Source organism: Anabrus simplex, unplaced genomic scaffold (genome assembly GCF_040414725.1).
Source record: "Anabrus simplex isolate iqAnaSimp1 unplaced genomic scaffold, ASM4041472v1 ctg00000136.1, whole genome shotgun sequence".
NCBI classification, from domain to species: domain Eukaryota; kingdom Metazoa; phylum Arthropoda; class Insecta; order Orthoptera; family Tettigoniidae; genus Anabrus; species Anabrus simplex.
This window is the reverse complement of record NW_027130083.1, coordinates 62,501-68,776: the sequence shown is the minus strand read 5'-3', so window position 1 is coordinate 68,776 and position 6,276 is coordinate 62,501. Positions and strand designations below refer to the sequence as shown.

Sequence of the window (6,276 nt, the reverse complement as noted above, 5' to 3'; positions counted from 1 at the left end):
GGGCAGCTCTGACGGCCAGGGCAGCTGCCATCGCGGATAAGCTGATGGCTGGAATGGTCGGGCTGACATGCTCCGCGAGGCTGCTGGCCGGGAGGAGAGCCGCGCTGGCCGAGGAAGTATAGCTTCCGTCGTCGGCAACGTGATCGGCTGAAATGCTGCCAGCTAGGGTGAGTGAGTGAATGATTCATTATTAGTAGTCAAGATTTATTGCATGGGGAGATATTTTCAGTGTTGTGCATGGCAACAAAAACTTTAGTTAATGTGACATTCTCATGTATAATGTGTATTTCATAATTACAGGTTATAAAATTAATCTGAATGTATTTACTCGAGAAGAAAATCTCTAAAACTTAGTTTTATGCAAATTTTAAAGAGAATCCTTCGCCGCGAATTGTGCGTCGGAATTATCTTTATTATTATGATTATTATTTTGTTTTAGTTGTACTGTGATTTCCGTGGAGCAGATTGGGGAGATGCGCTTTCGGTCGAAGGGGGGGGGGGGGGGGATGCTGGCGAACCGACTTATTAGGATCAAGTAAATTTATCTAAATTTGAGAATGTTTCATTTTCTCTCTTTACTGAATAAGGTAACGAACAAAAAATATAGCATTTTTGCCATTATCATCGTCATCACCGTACGAATCGCCATCAACACTGTAAATACTATCTCTGCAATGCGGAAACTGCACGCTCGCGGGATACATGAAAGGAGGAATTAAAAGACAAAACGAAGAGAAGAAGGAGAAGGGAATTTTAAGACCCGGTAATTCCTTCTTATGCTTTAATCTTCCTTAAGAAGTAGGTGTAGATAAGGAATAAGAAGGGTAAGAGAGGAGGAGGAAGGAGAACTAATGACCCTCCTGTATAGCATTCTCTTCTTGTTCTTCAGTCTTCCGTAAGGAGAAAAGAAAAGAAGATAACGAAGGAGCAGAAGGAAAGTAGAAGAGGAAGAGGAAGGACCATTTAAAAGACCATCCTCTATGTTTTCTCTTCTTCTTTTCCAATCTTTCCTGAGAAGATGTTAAGGAATAATAATCATCATAAGCAGGAGAAGAAAATGAAGAAGAAGAAGAAGAAGAAGAAGAAGAGAAAACTAGGAGGAAGCAGAATTGTAAGAACTTCCTGTATATTTTTCTCTTCTTGTTCTTCAACGTTCCTCAAGTAGAAGAAGGGGAAGAAGAAGAAAAAACAATAGGAATACTTTTGGACCACCCCTCTATATTATCTCTTCTTGTTCTTCAGTCTTTGTAAAGAAGAAGGTAACGAAGAAGAAGAAGAAGAGAAAAAGACAAGGTTTAAGCAGATTTTTAAGACCCTCTTGTATATTTTCTCTTCCTCTCCAATCTTCCTAATAAGTAATATGATGATGTTGTAGAGAAAGAATAAGAAGAATAAGAAGAGAAAACGGCAAGGAGGAAGGAACGTTTTAAGACCCTCCTGTTTATTTTCTCTTCTTGTTCTCCTATCTTCCTTAAGAAGACGTTAACGGAGAAGAAGAGAAAGACAAGGTGGAAGCAGAATTTTAAGACACTCCTGTATATTTTCTCTTCTTCTTCAATCTTTCTAAAAAGTAGTATGATGATGTTAAGGAAAATGTAGAAGAAGAAGAAGAAGAAGAAGAAGAAGAAGAGATAACGACATGGAGGAATGAATGTTTTAAGACCCTCCTGTATATTTTCTCTACTTGTTCAGTCCTCCTTAAGAAGAAGAGGAAAAGAGAAATTACAAAGAATTACAAGAAGAGAAGAAGAACCATACGAACGACGATTTTTTAAACTTAGTTTAGTGCAAATTTAAAACAGAATTATTCGCCGCGAATTGTGCTTCGGAATTATCTTTATTATTATGATTATTATTTTGTTTTAGTTGTACTGTGATTTCCGTGGAGCAGACTGGGGAGATGCGCATTGGGTCGAAAGGGAGGGGGCTGGTGAACCGACTTATTAGGATCAAGTAAATATACTAAAATTTGAGAATATTTTATTTTCTCTCTTTACTGAATAAGGTAACGAACAAAAAAATAGAGCACTTTTGCCATCATCATCATCACCGTACGAATCGTCATCAACACTGTAAATACTATCCCTGCAATGCGGAAACTGCACGCTCGCGGGATACATGCTAGGAGGAATTAAAAGATAAAACGAAGAGAAGGAGAAGGGAATTTTAAGACCCGCTAAATCCTTCTTATTCTTCAATCTTCCTTAAGAAGTAGGTGTTGATAAGGAATAAGAAGAAGAGGGGTAAGAGAGGAGGAGAAAGGAGAATTTTTGACCCTCCTGTATAGCATTCTCTTCTTGTTCTTCAGTCATCCTTACAGAGAAAAGAAAAGAAAAGAAAAGAAAAGAAAAGAAAAGAAAAGAAAACTAGAGAAGTTAACGTACGATCCGAGAGATGTTTATTTGGAAGGGTGTGGGCTGTGAAATTAGGGAAATGGTGGATGATTTTAAATCTTGCTTGCTTAGTAAGCCCACCTTGTCCACTAAGCTTGGGCTATTGTCATAGCATCAACCGTCTCGACCCATGGAATGCCTATGGACTATGTCGGACCGTTACCACAATCAAAGGGGAACGGAAACAAATTCATTAATAATATTAGTAACAAAGCAGAAGAAGAAGAAGGGGAGGGGGAAGGAGAACTTTAGGACCCTTGTCACGCGACAAGGGTGCAATACATTACAGGCAATAAATACACAGAAACAAAAAAAACAAAACTTTAGACAAACAATCACTAATCTACGCCCCTTAAACTACTAACCACATACCCTTCTAATTTAGTGGCGTCACACAGGCGGATAACCATGCCATGGGCAACGCCACCGTACACTAAACAAACCATATCTACTATAAAACCACTAACTCCAGTACTCTAACTAATTTGGAGGCGCTGCAGAGGCGGTTAACCAGACCGTAAGCAGCACCACTCTTCACTACTCTAACTTGGTGTCGCAGTAGAGGCGGAAAGCCGGACCGTAAGCTGCACCACCCTTCGCTAAATCTAAAGTTATACTGCATACATCTAAAAACAAAAGCAAAAAGGAAAGCAACTGGCTGATCACGGCATCCCCTGGTAATGAGGGAACCCCTTCCACCCATGATGCCGCTATCAGCCACAGCCGTGGGTCAGATGACATACCCACCTAAACCTCTATCGCAATGTGTTCCTTCACATTCTTTGCGTGGCGAATCGCTGAGCTGGAACCCAGTCCATCATGCAATTGCCCCGTCTACTAGTCTGCGTCGTCTCATTACACATTGCCTACTCCCTGCTGTTCCACCATAACCTCGGAACTATTATTATTATTGTGACGGAGAAATCCTTGGAGCAGAAAGAGGTGAAAGAAGGTGCTGGGTGGAATGGGTCTAACTACTATACCAAAAATTAACTTAAAACTTTAACATAGGTTACATTTCTTTTAGAATCTCAAACTTAACACACTTTTCACTTGGTGAACTAATAAAGTGACAGGTACAAATAGCCATCTTGAAACAATAACTGGAAAACCCCAGATTAGGGAATTTTACAGATCGGGGCTTCAAGCTCTTAGTTTACAAATTCTGAGATACCAGATCCGGTTTACAAAATTTTGCAAACTCTCTTATGTTTAGACAATTTAAGAGCACTTTGCTCCAACAACTTCACAGCCTTCCAGAGAAGCACCTCAATATTGCAGTTGAATTTAGGAAACACGGTAAAAGAGCTTACCTGTTCTCCAACTTTAACTAATCACTTACAGCTCGCTAAGGGCAAACTTACACAACCCCTTACAATATCTGGCCTCTCCAGGCACAATTTACAATTAACAAAAGTTAGTACGCAGGGGTATCTAATAGCCAACCTACTGGACCTTTGTGGAATAAGAATAACGGGTTAAATTAATGGCCCGAACACAAAATGAATGGACGCGTATACTCCTAGATATTGAAGAATAAAATCCTAACGGGGCTCCCGGCCCAGTGATACAGGGGCTAAGCCCAATCTACTGTGGTGACTCGAATGGAGGTTAATTTAATACATTACAGGAAAGAAAAACAGTCACAAAATCGTAGTCGCCTCAAACTAAGTTGAAGGGAACTCGAGATGGTGAAGCACTCTCTATCCGCGGTTTGCAGTTGAAAACTTTATGAAATTTTACAAAAGCTGAACGAAAATTTACATTTCAGGAAAGGTTGGTTACATAATTAGAAATAAGGACCTTCCCCTCGTGTAAGTCTGCGGAGGTAGCTACAGAAAAATAAGTCTGGTGGTCATTACCTTGGCTGTTGGTCTGCTCGGTCTGTCTTAACACACACACACACGCGCGCGCGCACACACACGTTCGCACGCACGCACGCACGCACGCACACACACGCGCGCACACACACAAATGTACTTTAAAGGTTGTTGTCTTCCCTATACAGCTCTAACGGAGGATGAACGATTTATCTTGTTTGGAAAATTCGTGAACTATCTCGGAAAAACTTTTTAATTTGAAGGTGCTCATTTTTTATCCGGATGGCCGCTTGTAGGGGGTAAAGGGTTGGAAATAGATGTATGCCGTCGCGGACATTTTTGTACAGCTTTTTACGCTCTACAATTCGTACGCTTACACCTTGGGCCTAACGCTGACAGTTCAGGCAGCGTAAGCGAAGAAAGCTTTCGGTCGCGACCTTTTCCCTAATCTCTTCTTAATTACTTTCTATTTGGCATTAAATCCATCATCACGCAGTGCACCCGTCCGGATTACATCACCCTGGAATGGTTATCGTAATTTACGATACCACTTCACATCGCCATATGGGTCGCACCCGCACGCGGACTGCCCAGTTTGGTCGAAGCGGCGGCCGGGCGCTGGCGCTGTGGAGGCCATTTTGTGATCTGCCGGACCCCCTTAGTACCCTGAGATACTCGCCGCCCGATACACTGAGAGCGGCAGCTTGCCTGCCCGCGACTGCAATGCTGCGAGCCTCTGCACACCCAGTGTTCATGCTCATATGCGGCGCTCAGTAATGTTGGTAACCGCTCGCCCTTGCTCGGGCGTGAAAATGTAGCATCGTACGCCTCTCGTACGGTCCTGCGCCGCCCTTGCTCCGCGACCAAGCTCGAAAGTGTGTGCTGTGTGTGTGCAGCGACCGAACATTTTGTGCGACACGCACAAACCAAACACGACCTCAGAGCAGGCGAGACTACCCGCTGAATTTAAGCATATTATTAAGCGGAGGAAAAGAAACTAACAAGGATTCCCTTAGTAGCGGCGAGCGAACAGGGAAGAGCCCAGCACCGAATCTCGCAGGTTCACCCTGCCGAGAAATGTGGTGTTTGGGAGGGTCCACTTATCCCGGGAACCTGCGGCGAGTTCAAGTCCTTCTTGAATGGGGCCACGCTCCGCAGAGGGTGCCAGGCCCGTAGAGACCGCTGCGGCTTCCGGGAGGATCTCTCCTTAGAGTCGGGTTGCTTGAGAGTGCAGCCCTAAGTGGGTGGTAAACTCCATCTAAGGCTAAATATGACCACGAGACCGATAGCGAACAAGTACCGTGAGGGAAAGTTGAAAAGAACTTTGAAGAGAGAGTTCAAGAGTACGTGAAACCGTTCGGGGGTAAACGTGAGAAACCCGAAAATACCTCAACCGGGGAGATTCAAGCCTTATCCGCGCCTCTTCCCCTGCTTTGGCCAGATGGGTCCGTCCCCCTGCACGGAGCAATCCGGCGTCAGGGTGGTAACGGGTTTCTACTCGGCCGGGTAGTGGTGGGGAGGTCGGTGGGCCGCACTTCTCCCCTCGTTGGACGTCGCGACCCGTTGGGTGTCGGTCTAAGGCCTGGGTGTGTAGCCTGTTCGTCCGCGTCGCAAGGCGTGTTCGTCGGACAGACCCCCGGTGTTCCGGCCGACGGCTCGACGGTATGTGTGCGCGGAGTTGATTCGCCGCCCTTCGGGGCAGGCGTCCGGCCCCTGACAAGCGAGGGCGCGTGGCATGGACGACGGACCTCCGGCCCGGCTCCGGCCCCGCTCAGCTGTTGGTTTGGGGATGCCTCGGACAGAAGAATCTTGTAGACTCCCGTCAGCGGCGCAAAAGCTTCGGGTAATTTCACGACCCGTCTTGAAACACGGACCAAGGAGTCTAACATGTGCGCGAGTCATTGGGTTGACACTAAACCTAAAGGCGCAATGAAAGTGAAGGTCCCGCCTCGTGCGGACCGAGGGAAGATGGGCCGCGCTGCTGTGCGGCTCCGCATTCCCGGGGCGTCTCGTTCTCATTGCGAGTTGAGGCGCACCCAGAGCGTACACGTTGGGACCCGAAA

At 45.3% G+C, this 6,276-nt stretch overlaps 1 non-coding gene across 1 annotated transcript in view; it reads left to right on the top strand.

Moving 5' to 3' along the window:
• The first annotated feature begins 5,146 nt into the window (after nucleotides 1–5,146).
• Nucleotides 5,147–6,276, top strand: part of LOC137503599 (large subunit ribosomal RNA) — a 4,113-nt gene continuing 2,983 nt past the window's right edge. The window contains exon 1 of the ribosomal RNA XR_011019269.1: nucleotides 5,147–6,276. This exon is cut by the window's right edge and continues 2,983 nt beyond it. This is a non-coding gene — a ribosomal RNA (large subunit ribosomal RNA).